The sequence below is a fragment of the Malus sylvestris genome, chromosome 7, assembly GCF_916048215.2.
Source record: "Malus sylvestris chromosome 7, drMalSylv7.2, whole genome shotgun sequence".
Taxonomy (NCBI): domain Eukaryota; kingdom Viridiplantae; phylum Streptophyta; class Magnoliopsida; order Rosales; family Rosaceae; genus Malus; species Malus sylvestris.
The window spans coordinates 12,991,152-13,006,530 of NC_062266.1; the positions used below are offsets into that span (position 1 = coordinate 12,991,152).

The window sequence follows — 15,379 nt, forward strand, 5'->3', positions numbered from 1 at the left end:
GTTGCTGATCAAGCACCTTCACTGTGTCACACATGTTTAGAGGGCAAATTTAGTAAACTCCGATTTTCTTCTTCAATAGACAAATCTGCAAAACCTTTTGATCTTGTTCACAGTGATGTGTGGGGCCCTGCTCCTTGTGTTTCTTTAGAAGGATTCAGATATTATGTCACCTTCATTGACCACTGTACAAAATATTGCTGGATTTTTCCCATTTGCAATAAAAGTCATGTTTCTAGTATATTTGTTTCCTTATACAATTTCATCTTAAACTAGTTTCAAGTAGCCATTAAAACTCTCCACAGTGATGGTGGTGGTGAATACATAAACAAAGCATTTCAACAGTTTTTGTCTGATAAAGGAATAAAGCATTAACTCTCATGTCCTTACACACCAGAACAGAATGGAATAGCTGAACGAAAACACAGGAATATTATTGAAACTTCCATCACTTTGTTATAGTCTGCTTCCTTACTATTATTGTTTTGGTCTTTTGCTTGCCAAACCTCAGTGTACTTTATTAATAGAATGCCATCTTCTTCATTGGGAAATAAATCTCCATTTCAATTGCTGCACAATTCCATACCTGTAATACAACATCTGAAAGTATTTGGATGCTCTTGTTATCCTTGGTTAAGGCCCTATACTCGTACCAAATTAGATCCCAGAACTGCAAAATGTATTTTTTTGGGGTATGCATCTAAATATAAAGGTTATCTCTGTTATGATGCTTCTAAAAACAAAATGTATATCTCTAGACATGTTCTATTTGATGAGACAGAGTTTCCTTACCATTCTTTGGTCCCTAAATCTCACTGTAACAATATTTCACCATCTCCATCACCTATACAAACACCACCTCCAGTTCCCAATCACAGTAATGCTCTTGTGTTACTAGAATCACACAATCACTACACTGTGAGTTCTTCATCTAGTCCTGCATCATTAGGTTCAGATTCTACACCTAGTGTCATGCCAAATACTGTACATCAACAATCTTCAATAGATTATACAGTAGTTCCAGTTACATTTTCAAGTGACAGTGTAGAAAATTCATCTAATAGTCAATCCATTACTTCTCCAACAACACAGCCTTTCTCATCTGCACCTCCTATGGTACCTGAATTCCAACCTGAACAACTATAAGTAGTTCTCTCTGTTCCCTCAGTGAACTTACATCCTATGCAGACACAATCCAAAAGTGGTATTATTAAGAAGATTGCTTTACTTGCTGAAGTTCATGAAAATGGGGGGGTTGATTTGACACAAGTGGAACCTGCAACATATAAGTCTGCATTGAAATCCCCAGTTTGGTATGATGCTATGAAAGATGAGATATCAGCTTTGCACAATCAGGGTACATGGTCTTTGGTTCCATTGCCCATCAACAAGAATTTAATTGGGTGTAAATGGGTATATAAGATAAAAAAGAATGCTGATGGCTCAATTGGGAGGTATAAGGCACAACTGGTGGCGAAAGGTTTTAACCAAGAAGAGGGAATTGATTATGCAGAGACTTTTAGCCCTGTTGTTAAACCCACAACAGTGAGACTAGTTCTAGCTTTATCAACACATTTTGGTTGGACATTAAGACAATTAGATGTGCAAAAATGCCTTCCTCCATGGCATATTACAAGAAGAAGTCTACATGGCACAGCCACCTGGGTTTGTTGATCTTAAACATGAAGACTATGTTTGCAGATTACATAAATCACTATATGGGTTGAACCAGGCACCAAGAGCCTGGAATGAAAGGTTCACCAATTTTCTACCATCCTTAGGGTTCAAGTTTACATTTGCATATTCATCCTTATTTGTAAAAATTGTTGACAGATATGTGGTGATTCTGCTTTTGTATGTTGATGATATTATCATAACAGGAAGCCATACACAAGCTATCACTGAGGTTATTCAATCTCTTACTCAGAAGTTTGATATGAAAGATCTGGGACCACTTCATTATTTCCTAGGCATTCAAATTGTACAGAACAAGGATGGGTTGTTTCTTTCCCAAGACAAGTATGTTACGGATCTGCTTACTAAATCTAACATGCTACTGTCCAAACTGTGTGCTACTCCATGTTTGCCTTACAACTGACTTCTCATCGATGATGGAAAACCTTACAATAATCCTACACTGTACAGGAGCTTGGTTGGTGCTCTACAGTACTTGACTTTTACGTGACCTGACATTACTTTTGCAGTGCATCAGGTCTGCCAATTTATGCAAAGACCTATGGAGTCACACTTTATGGCTGTCAAAAGGATTCTCATGTACTTAAAGGCTACTCAAGGCTGTGGTATTCAGTATATCAGAGGTTCACTTGATCTAACTGCATATAATGATGTCGACTAGGCTGGAGATCTGAATGATAGGAAGTCCACAACTGGAATGGTGGTGTTCTTGGGTTATAATCCCATTTCATGGATCTCCAAGAAACAAAATACTGTCTCTAGATCATCAACTGAGGCTGAATATCGGGCATTCTATACTACAGCTGCTGAATTGGATTGGATAAAGTCTCTGTTGACTTTTTTGCAGATTCCTATTGCAGAGACACCACTACTATTCTATGACAACCTGTCTGCTATAGCACTGACTTGTAATCCAATTCAACATCAAAGAACAAAACACATTAAGGTTGATGTCCATTTTGTTTGAGAAAGGGTTGCAAAACAGCAACTACAAGTTCATTTTGTCTCTTCTAATGAGCAGTTTGTTGATATACTCACCAAAGGTCTTTCTGCACCACTTTTTCAGACTCATTGTGCCAATCTCAGGCTCAATCTCTCTGCCCCTGAGCTTGAGGGGGGATGTTAGGAGTATTAAGATCATATGGTTGAGAAATAAGAGTTAGTTCAGATGGTTATTATGTAGCTTAGAGGGTAAGCTACCAATGCAAATATATACATCTTGTAATAGTCATTTGTAACTAACTTGTAAAGAAATACATTTCTGAATTCTCTTTCTTCTCTCTAAACTCTCTTATTCTTTAACATTTCTCTCTGTCTCTCTTTCTGCCTAACATTTCTTTGTCACATATACAATGGTTTACAGACATGAATGACTACCAACCAAGCAATGTAATAATTAAGAGTATTGAATTAGCTAGAGAAGGACCGTATTGCATTGCAATTGTAATTGAATAGGTTCTCCATCACTTCTACTCAGTTTGGGTAGCCATGACATACTGATAGGTGTCCCTTATGGTTTTTAGAAACCTGAAGATTAGCAATTACTAATCTTCATTATAGGGAAAATTAAAAGTAAGTTTTAATTCACAATCGATTAGTAAGAGTTACAATTGCCTATTGCCTCACTAACTAGAACCTAATGGATCGGAAGGATGAGATTGAACAAATATAACATAGTTAAATAGTTTAATTGAGTATGGTTGAGATCGTTAAAATTAGAAGGGGATATAAAAGCGGAACTAAGGCGTTAACCCCATTAGGACTTTGTGAGAAGCAATTTGGAGGAACACCTCTCCCTTTCCTCTCAAGTAGGCCAGCCATTTAGAAGAGATTTAGCTAGCACCAACTAGATCATCCATCTATTCACATCTCACCTTCATATGAAGACTTAGAGATTCCATCTTTTTGGAACTTGAACATCCCATTCAAAACATCCATGGAGCAAAAATCCAAGAAGCAAGCAGAGAAATTGAAGGCCCCCCACTTGACTGATGTGAAAACAAAGATGAGCTTTTAAAGTAAAAAGCTTCATCCTTCTTCTCTCTGCCAATTTGTGTTGGGTCATCGTTCATACTCACTAGCTAGGCTTATGACTTTCATGGATAAAGATTTATTTTGAGTTTATGCTTTCATTATTTCCGCCTCTAACATTAATTTCAATGCATGTGTTGCTCAAAAAATCTTAAAATGGACAAAGTTTTTGATGTGGGAGGAAGATTTGGAGAAAACAATTTGAAACCATTAATATGCTTTGGAATAACAAATGTTTTGTATTGTAATTACTTAGGAATTTGTTAAGTTATTTTGGGAGTTGTAAGGGTGTCATGGAAACTTAAAGTCTATTCATTTGTAAACGCTTATAAATATTGTACTAGAAAGCCTTGAATAAGAGACTTGAATGAATTAAAATATATTTTACTTTGTGCAATTGAAGTGAGTGATTTCTCCTTCCCCAATCAAGCATTTGGCTCGGTTGTATGAGCGAATACACGATTAGTGACGTGAGTGAGTTCCACTGCCCCTGGTTGAGTGATTCCTAGGTTATCTATCCCCCTCTCCTCGATACCCTTGATTCTGTCCTGTGTCAGTTTTTCCTTGAAAAAATTCACCGTCCTTACATATTACGGGCATACTTTCGCCTCTTTCCCTTTTTTGTTCAACAGTGTTTTCGAATGATGATGACACGTTTGAAGAGAATGAATGCTATATAGAGATTTTATCTTCAAAAGAAATTTTGCAATAATCTTGAATCCCATATTGACTACGCATCGCTGTCACTGAGACCTTTCAGTAAAGGCAAAGCCCAATAACAATTTAGACATAATTCTTAACATGTGATTCTTCTTTACCCCTTCTACATTTAGAAGTCGTTAATAACTTTTTTATGGTGAAATTTGTGTCTTGAATCCTACATGGACTTGAGCTAGCATTTTAGATGGGATATTAGCTTATTACGATTTCTTCGAAACTATTCTGTGAAGGAGAAGATATTCCATCTTTAAGACATAAATTATTTTGAATAGATATGCGACAACTAAGTAGTTAGCTCGTGACCATTTAGTTTAGTAACATCAATTTGTTACTTTATTAGACAATGCACTGAGTTCAAATTCCATAGACAACAAATGTTGAATAATATATTAAAAATTGGTAGGTTTTTTTTTATAAACAAGATGATGTTATGAAATACTCTAATCTATGAGGAAACAGATTTGATTCCAGCGCAATGGGTGTCGGATACTGCATTTGGCCAATTAGACTCATCCATATCTGCATAAAAAAAGTAGTTTAAGATTTACATTAGTTAGATTAGAGAGATGCTAATACTAATAAGTAGTTACTGCCCCAGCTACCGCAAGGCTTTGGAGCATCTTGTGAACAGTTTCAAGCTCTATACCTTTTTCTGGGTGATCCTAGACAACTGTTCGCTTTATAATGATAAAAAAGAAAAAGAAGAAATAGTTTCTTTAATTTTATGGATGATCGATCCACTATCTCAAGTTGACTATATAAAATACTTACGAAAATAGATCGATATGCCATGGTTGGTATAAGGACCAGTACTGCCTCAACATTTTGTTGATGATATTGGTGTGCGGGGGCCTTTAGTATACAAAATAATATGTTGGTGGTGAGTCCTACAAAAATCTGAGGGTAGTCATGGTGTTGATATTTGTATATACCTCATTTCCTAGAAGCTGAAATATTCATATATTTTATAGTCAACTTTTTCATATGCAAACCAATTCCAGCTAGTGCATATATCCAAACCTCAAAAACAAAAATAAAGATAGAGGAAAGAAGGATTACGCTTTCATAAAATAATAAACTAGTTGGTAAATAAAATAAAAGCTATACTAATATGAATCAGAAGTTTGCAGCACCATTGTTTACCACCCCTTTTCTGAGTGACTAAATACACTTTAAAATCCTCACTGCACTCACTTTATCATAAGCTCATAACACAACAAAAACTGTCTCCCACTCTACAAGTAATCGGCTACAACCTTATATTAAAACGTTTCACTGTACGTATGTAATAATTCGAACAGTTCATTTTTTTTATCATTTAAAAATTATTTTTTGAAAAATTATTTAATTTACAGATCATTTAGCAATTCATGTGTGTCGAACAAATCGATGATTATAATAACAAGTAATATCTTAACAATTAACCATCTAAACAATCTTCAATTCAAATGAAACTTATTAGAGATGATCCTTACACAATGATAAAGAGAATGAATGAGGCAGATTATAATATTTATATAATGAGATTACTTTAGGAGCTATATGTTCACCTAATTTCCAATATACAATTAGTTACTAATCTAGTTCTCAAACAACACACACTCTCTCTCATCCGGTACCGAGAGTCATACTTTGTGTCTGCTATATATGTACTTTCCTTGCTAACATATATAAGGTAATCTAATTTCACTTGCCTGATTCATATTTCTCGGATCCTTAGTTTCACTTAATTTCTTGGATCCTTCTAGTTCTGCTTTCACATTAATTAGGTTCCTTAATCAAATTGTTTAGTATATTACAAGAACTGGTTGTCCATGTTACAAAGCAGGTAGGAATGTGAAAATATCAATATATATTACTAGATCCACCTATCCCAAGAGAAAGTAACATTGCTCACCCCTCTTATGTTCTCAAATATCCAAAAAAAAAATACACATAATCAGCATCGTACGTGGGTCTTCTCTTTTATTATGTTGTAGATTCACATTTTAATCATGGATATTGTTTCAGTAATAAATTCAAGAAAATGCCAAATGCCAAATTTTGGGAAGTTTGTGAAAATTTGTAGAGAGTGCACGAGCAGCTGTACCAAAAACTATATCAATTTTTAACAAGGTTCTAAAAGTCACTAGGCGCTAGTCGGGCGGCAGGCTGGGGCCTAGCGCCTAGGCGGCTAGGCGGGGCCTAGGCGGACTAGGCGGATTTAAGTAAATCTATCATATTTCAGGTAAATAAATGTCTGCTTCTACTTGAAATATATATAATTTCATCATAAACTACAAAATAGAATGCATATATATCATGAAGTATTGGAACATAATGAAAACATGTGAAATAAGGATATAATGTTTGTTCATTCAAGTATGCAACAAGTCTCTTACAATTTATTGGAAAAAAACAAAATGCAAAATGAAAGTTATGTATTTTCTGTCTAAGTGAGTTGCAACCTAGGCGGGTCTAGGCGGGCTAGGCAGGTGCCTAGGCGGTCTAGGCGGTGGGCTGGGGCCCAGGCATTAATCGGGGCGGTGGGCTGGGGCCTAGCGCCTAAGCGGGGCCTAGGCGGCGCTAGGCGGGGATTTTTAAAACAATGATTTTTAAAGTGATATATCAATTGTTTTTAGAATAATGCTACACACATTAAATATGTGCACTAAATAATATGGCACCAATTAAATATGTGGTTTAATTCATGTTAAAATTTAATTAATAATTGTAATAAAAGTTTATTTGATATAAATTATATCACATTATTTAGTGCATGAATGTAATATATGTAGCACCACCCTTATTTTTAATTCACGTTAAAATTTAATTAATAATTGAACACATCTTCTCATTTAGGTTATTCTTTCTATTTCCAACCATTCAAAATGGAAGAGAAGCTTGAACTTATTTTCGGTAATCTTGAATAAACAATATATATGTTTAAATGTAAACGATACTATAGTATAAACAAATTATCGTAAATGACAGGGGAATCTCTTTTATGTTCATATAGACATATTGTATTTGGTTAAATAGACACAAAATCAGATGTTAATTTGGTCTATGCCTCCAAGTCCACGATCACTTACCTCTTTTTTTTTTTTTTTTTTTTTATGAAGGAAACGATGGAATTTCATTGTCATAATCAGCCACTTACATGGATGTCAGTTGGGTACATATGCTCCAGTGATCAATTTCTTGATCTGGAGGTAATAAGCACAAATTACAAATAATTGAAACCCCTAAACGGCTATCACACAAATCACACATCTACAACGAGGAGTCCCGAGATTGAAATGTCCCATAAACAAGACATGACATACCAAGAAAATACACCCTCACCAAAACCATCGCTAGACAGCAAGGCTACACAATTGCAGAAGCGACATAAACCAGTTGCCGAAACAACACCGACCAGTCATAATAAACTAGACTAAAAAACAAAAGGACAAGGTGACGTGTCCACAAGGAAATGCAGCTACAAGTTGGCAGTAGGCGTGGGGAGCATAGGCAGGGGCACGTGCATAAATGTCGGGAAGAGTGCAAACGCCAGCTGTGGCCGGGACAAACTCAGAGAGGTGGGGAGGAAAGGGTTCCAGCCATAGCCACTGTAGTCATCCGAACCAGAGTTGGTCGCAGCAGTGGCAAGAAATAACTATAACGACTTGGGTGGTCAGGGGTTGCCAAGCGAATACCACCCACTCCACTAAACCGACATCCCCACCACCACCACTAACCCAAAGAGGACAAAACGATAGTTCCAAGGGCAGAGCCCTCAGATGTCCAACTAACCGAGAGACAACAGCTGGCAAATATGCACACCAACACATATGGGCTGCCGTCAACTCCACGCCGTAGCAAGGGACTGGCGGCTAAGGTGGTTGCAGATCTATGGTTTTGGGCAAGAAGGAGGGCAGCAACTTGAGAGAGGTCTTGAAAACTATTTTGTTATAGTCTAATCCAATTTTTTTTTGAAAAAAAAAAGATATGAAATTAGATTTTTGTCAACTTATCACAGAAATGGCTATTGAAATAGAGTTAGCTAGGTTGTGTGGAGTTTTTGAATTAGTTCCTAGTCTAGCAAAAAGCTACCGATCTATCTTCTCCCATAAAAAGTCCTCAATTTAATCAAGGTTATTGTTTACGTTAATCTGAAAATAATTTGGAGTAGATTGCATCACCATCACATAATGTTATTAATCTGCTCATGTTATAATGTTTGTATTTATTTTTATATGTATTATATCGTAAACTTATGTTATAACATACTCATGTCATATAGTCATGTTATAATACATGAAATTGAAACACTATGTAGCTACATTACATATATACATTTCTTTTTAGTTGTCATATATGCATTCACTCTTTTTAGTTGTACATCTGACCATTAGGTAGTGAACACATCAAAGAAATGCGTGTACCATAGTAAAGTCATTGGTATTTTTTCATTTTGAATACATTCGATATTATCTATTAAGGGGGTGTTTGTTTGACCGGATTAGGGAGGACTGGACTAGACTAGACTAATTGCTACTGTAGTCCCTTGTTTGGTCTGGACAAGGATTAGGTTCAATGAGCTTAGGCCGGACTCGCTCGGATTATATACCTTGCTAGGTGTTCTTAACGAAGATCCCCAATTTCGGCCGGACTCGTAAGCCCTTCTGATAGAGAGAAAAGCACGAGAGAGTTGCTCGTCCAAGAACCCCAACGTCGCTCGTCCTGCTTGTCGCACATCGATCCCTCCTTGCCCTGCTCCCTCATCGTCGTCCTCCTCACCCTCATCTCTGTGTCCTCCCTCATCTGCATCTGCTCACCCTCATCTGCTTCGAGTTGTCTGGTAAATTTCTAATCTTCGATTTATTTCGTCGATTTGTTTTGCAGATTATGATATTACTGAGCTTTATTTGATTTTGTTGTTTTGGGTTTGAGAAATTTTCAATCATATACCTCTGCACTTGAACAAATTAGGGGTTTTTATTTTTAGGTCAAATTGAGATTAGAATTTGGGGTTGTCATATTTCAACTTTTCTTTCAAATCCGAACTCATAAACCATGCTTGGCCATAAAATCGACAAGTTTCTTTTGCAAAAGGGACACATACTTCCATCTCTGTTATGTTAGTATAAATCTGTGTGGTTTTTCGTTTTTATGTTCTTGGTTCACGAATCGATGACTGGATTGAGAATGACAAGGATTATTATGAAAGTTAAGCACTTACCTTGATTTCCTTTTGGTAATTCTCTTTTGGATGTCTATTTGATTTGTTTTCAATTTCAATTTCGAATTCATGTTTGTGTGTGAATTGGTAATTCTCTATAGGATTTGGGGTTAGTGAGCTACTTATTATGTGAATTTGTGATTTGAAAACGAATTAAGCAATTGCGTAAGAACCCAAATGGAACTTCAAGTCTCGTCATTGCGGGCAAGTTTCTTTGTCTAGTTGAAATCACAAACACCGGCTTTCTTTTTATGTAAAGATCTTGATGATATATGCAATTAGGGACCTTCCACTTGTTAGAAACTAGTTTGGAGTTCTGGAAATAGGAATGTGTGTTGAATGTCAATTGACCCATGAACATTGATGATAACATCTTCTTTGGTGGGTTTGGTGATGATTAATGTCGAAGGTTATCATTCATATCGACACCTGGTTTTCTTAAGTCAACCTAGTTACAGGTCCTTAAAAATTCTATCGGTCTTGAAGCTTTGGATTTCACAACTTGGACAGAGGTTAGCAATTTGTTACAAAGTAGAAATGTTTCAAAAAGTGCTCATTAAGGTGTTATATTTTATGGTTAATATGCCTAGTGGAATACTCCGATTGTGATGTGTAACTGATTGATCGACGAATGATCTATCTTTCCCCTTTTTCTTACTTTCCTGAGTTGTCGTTTTGTCTTTCGTTCTTTTGGATGAATGATGTGCAAATATGCAAGATTTGTGTTTTAAACAGATTTCGGTTTGTGTTCTATACCTGTGATCCGTAGCATTCATCTAACAAATAAGCATGCACCAAACCAACAGTTACTGGAGGCTAAAGGCTAACTATGTGATTGAGTCAGTGATACAACTATGCATTGAGTCAAATGAGGATTTACACTTCTTATCACATACTGCGTCACAAAATGTGGGAGTGTTCAAGTCAATCGATTCGGAACTCAAGAAAGTGTTCGTCCAAAGGCTTTTAAGCGACAAAGCAAGCGGATGAGTATATTATGTGGTGTGCCTTTTGACTTGGATGTATTTTATTAATCGTACAATCTTAGGTTATGGCTTCTAATTTAGCCTTGCACTGTGAAATATTTTGGCTAATGTTAACTAGGATTTTGTAAATTATGGAGATCTACTTTGGAATGCTATACTATAGTTAACTAGCATTTTGTACAATATCCTGGAGGAAAGTTTAGTGAATGATGTTCTAAAGAGTCAGTCAATGGCAAGGATTGACTTGTGCAATGAAATGAAATGATGAAGTAATTGCTCCTTTCTTTCTTTTGGATATTGTTAATAGAGGATGTTGTATAATTACTAGTATATATATGTATATATGCGCTTAATTAGACAAAACAAAAATTCCATACGCATGATTATTGTTATTACTAGTTTAAGTATGCATAAATTGTTCATGATCTCTTCCCTTTGCATATTGTTACTAGTTTTCTTCAAACTAGTTGGAGCAAGCCAATTTGCGTGCTAGGAATCAAAATGTAGCAATGATCAATGCGCAGCTATCCATTTGTCATTGTGCCTCGCATCATTGTGGTCTTAGGATTGAATGCAATTGTCATGGTATGTACTAAAATTGGCTTATACATACAAGAGCAATTCCAAGTAATTATTTCACAATTGAGTTAAAAATTGAACTTGTCATACATCAATTTTCGTTCTACTCAAATACAAGTATAAACCAACACCTTTAACTTTAATCTACAACTTTAAACCAAAGATGAATTATTAAGAAAAGCATCCTGAACTTTGTCGATTGTTGGGAGGACACTTTGTTATATTGATGTTTGGAACAATGCTACTCTTGAATCATGTATGTTTCTTTCGTTGGCAAGAAAATTTGGTTTTTGTAATTTTATTGAGTCTCACTCTCATCCAATATTATTAATTTTAATAATATCTTTAATAAAAAAAGCAATTAAAATAGAACAATAATGTAGTTCTAGTCTTAGCAAACACCAAACGGGTGAACAGTATATTATTTTCATTATCCTGCTTCTTAGTCTGATACTATACCAAACGCTTCACTAAGCTAGTCCAGCTTAGCCCCAGTTTGGGGTTGAGGTGATTTTAAAAAAAGCTCCTATGAAAAAAAGCTGAGAGTGTTTTTGGTGTTTGGTAAACTTAAAAAAAAGGGCTTATTTTGGAAGCTGCTGTGAGAATAAGCTGAAATCAAAGGAAAAAGATGAAGCTGCAATTTGTAGCTTTGGAAAACTGGCTTTCTTTCAAAGCACATAGAACTACAGTGCTCCTTTAATGAAAAAAATCACTATCAGACTGTTTTTTTTTCCAAAAGCACTTTTACAAAAAAGTTTACCAAACACTCTGCTGATTTATTTCACAGCCGCTTATTCTCACAGCACAACCGCTTATTCTCACAGCAGCTTTTTTTCAAAGCACAGCAATACCAAACCAGCCCTGAGTCTAGTCTAAGCCAGTCCAGGTTAGTCCCCGCAGCTAGTCCAGTCCGAGACAGTCCGGTTCAACAACCGCACGAGGTTAGGATGTGAGCTGAACCTCACAATGGGCTACTACTAATTTGGTTAGAATTTGCCTTAACCGATAATAGAGCTTAAGATCACTCACTTACAAATGAAAAAAAAACAAATACTGCTAGACCATAAGATTAGGTAGCAATTTCTCTTTTAAGTGCTAAATAAAATTGAGTGGTGTTATCACAAACCCATTTTACCTTTCACACACTCCTTTTAATTTTCGATTGCCAAATCGAATAAATCGAAAAGAATCAACATACAAAATGAATAAAAGTGGGTTAAAAAGTAAAAACAAAAATGTGAAATGACACTATCCATAAAATTTTGGTGCATATTTCGGAAATGCCCGAACGGACCAAGTTTTTAGTTTTGTAGCCCGTGACCAATGGCTCATATTTGATCAATTAGAATCCATAAGTTGTGGCCCATAAACAATTGGTTAAATATTGGTGGCTCAGCTTGTTTTGTGAACAGCAACTGATAGTGGTTAATTGTTAAAGCAGAACCTAGAAGAAAATAAAAGGTGAAAACCCAGATCCAATGCGAAGAACAAAGAATGAGGATCCTTTTTGTGAGGATCCAAATAATTTTTTAATTGTACTCATTCGTCGTAAATCATACGGTCAGTTTTCGTCATGTACTATTTGTATTTAATTTTAAATAAAAATTTTAAAATGATTTCTTACCGCATAATGTACGATGAATAAACACGACTAAAAGATCCCTGGGATCCTCACAAAGAGGATCTAGACAGGATCCTCATCCAAGAACAAAAAGATCATGCACTATTGTTGTCATCTCCTTCTCTTGGACCATGCCTTTCTGTCTCATTGAGCTTTCAACTCTCATATGCTACTGGGTTACCTTATTATACTAGCACACTGCTTGTGGCATAGTCTGACACATTCGTGATAAGCTTTCATAATGAGATTTACTTCCACAAATATACATGCGAGAAAGATGCCATTTGCTGCTATTTCATCTATTTGTGCATTAAGTTCGAAGAAAATACCGTTTTACTGTGAATTATATATAAGCTGTTTTCTTTCATTCATATAACTATTTGATTTAGTTTATCAACTGGAATAATGAATAAAAAAATATTAAGATATCTACTCAATTCATTCCAACCCTTTCCTTGAATGAAATGAGCGGAGTAGCGAAATATATAGCTAAAAAGGCTATTTCAATAGCAGTATCTAAAATTCATTCATTCTAGATAGAAATGTAGAAACAAACAAAAGAAGTTTTTGGATGAAGAAAAAAAGAATTGCACAATATATAATTAATATATAAAAGCAGTTCCGAGCCACAATGGGACGAGAATAGTCCCGTCCCGTTCTGAATTTTTATTTCTTACTTACTACATATCCAATACATGCATATTAGGTTAATTAAATTCATATTATTTATCTTGACAGGTATCTGAAAGGAATTTGTAAAAACTGATTCAATTCTTCATTCATTGATCTTGTGTATGAGTTACCGGGCTTCTTATATAAATTAGGAGTGGGAAATTTTGCCATAAACTGATTTACCGATCAAATCATACCGATCGACTCATAATGGTATGATATAGTTTTGACATTTTTTCATATTCGGTTGGCATTTTACCGAACCGACAATCAATGGCATGACTTTGGTAATTGATTTTGTATGCCGGCGGTATGCCATACCTACCAATATATATATATATATATATATATATATATATATATATATATATATATATTTCTATTTAGATATTTTAGGTATTTTTTTTTACATGCTTGACTCCTCAGTTTTAGGGTTTAGAAAATAAATGACTCCTTAGTTTTAGGGTTTAAAAAATATATGTATATGTATATGATTCATGCCATGATAAATATAGAAAATATTATTAACAAAATTGATAGGTTGATGATTACTGATACTATATATACACGTACATATATATGATTTTGAAAGTATACGCGTTGCTTATGTTTAGGATGATGGAGTCTAGCCAATCAACTGCTAGTGCACAACATGGATTAACCCAAAATGAACCACACATGCAACCGAACAAGCACCCCAATATGAAAATCAAATTGAGCCCTTGGAAATGGAAGATAGCGAGGAAGAAGTGGAAACCACCGGTTGTGTCATTTACTAACCGAATTAGCCAATAATTTTGGCTTAACCAATTTTTGGCAACTGCAAGAAAACGATAGGATAGCGGTAACTGATTTTCAGTAATTATATATATGTGGCTGGCAGGTGGCACAAGGAATTTGGCACGGTTTGCCAACCGAAACCAGGCCTAATATAAACCTATTACATGATAAGTCTCTAGAGATCAATCCTATGAGATAAAGTCTGCAACAGAGAGGATTAATATCCTAATACATCATAACGACCCAAGCGTCCAAATGCTGTCCAACAGAATTGTCTAAAATTTATTTTCTTAAGTTAATCCTAACCTTTCAGTAACTTAATATTATTATCAAATGTATTAAGTTAGTTCAGGAGATTGACACCAAAAATTCCTATAAAATCCTAATCTTCCATTTTTTTTTTCTTTTGTTGTTTCATTCATTCTCTATTTTCTCAATAAATTCTTAAGATGTGCATTCCACCTACTGAAAATGAACAAGGATTATCCAAAGTTTTGTAAATCTCTTTTTCATTTTTAGATGTGTACATTGATAATGAGATTTTAGTTCTCCCACTCTTCGAAAATTGAGGACAACTATGCATGGTTGTAATGGATATAAATGTTTTCAATCAGTGTTTTGGCGTACAGTATGAGTTCCACTTATTTATTTATTTATTTTATTTTACGTTAGTATGAGGCCCCCTCCACATGTGAAATTCAAGTTCCGTCATTTTATGAGAGTTTTCATTCAGAATATCGATAAAATTCAACATCTAGTAATGAGTATTCATGTTGGGACAATTTCGTTGATGTTGGGGGTGAACCATGTTGGGTTTATAAAGTTTAGGGAAATTTTATTTGAACCCATATAACCTCTCTTTACACCCAACTTAAACTTCAAATGTGAATTGTCTTTTCTACCATATTGCATAATTACCGAAATTAACAATTAACTTATAATTTATCAATAAATCCACCTAATAATCAAACCCTACCATCATACAATCTTTATCCTACCTTCATACTAGCTAAAATCTTAAGATGTTTTCATAGAGAAAAAAAAATCATTTGATTTCTTTTTTTTTTTTTTGATTTTTTTTTTATTTTTAGA

General features: G+C 35.0%; 1 long non-coding RNA gene across 1 annotated transcript; it reads left to right on the forward strand.

Annotated features, from left to right (window-relative positions):
• The first annotated feature begins 9,113 nt into the window (after positions 1–9,113).
• Positions 9,114–10,897, forward strand: LOC126629893 (uncharacterized). Its single transcript, XR_007625888.1, has 2 exons — positions 9,114–9,268; positions 10,419–10,897. It is a non-coding gene; the product is annotated as an uncharacterized LOC126629893 (long non-coding RNA).
• Positions 10,898–15,379: the final 4,482 nt, after the last annotated feature.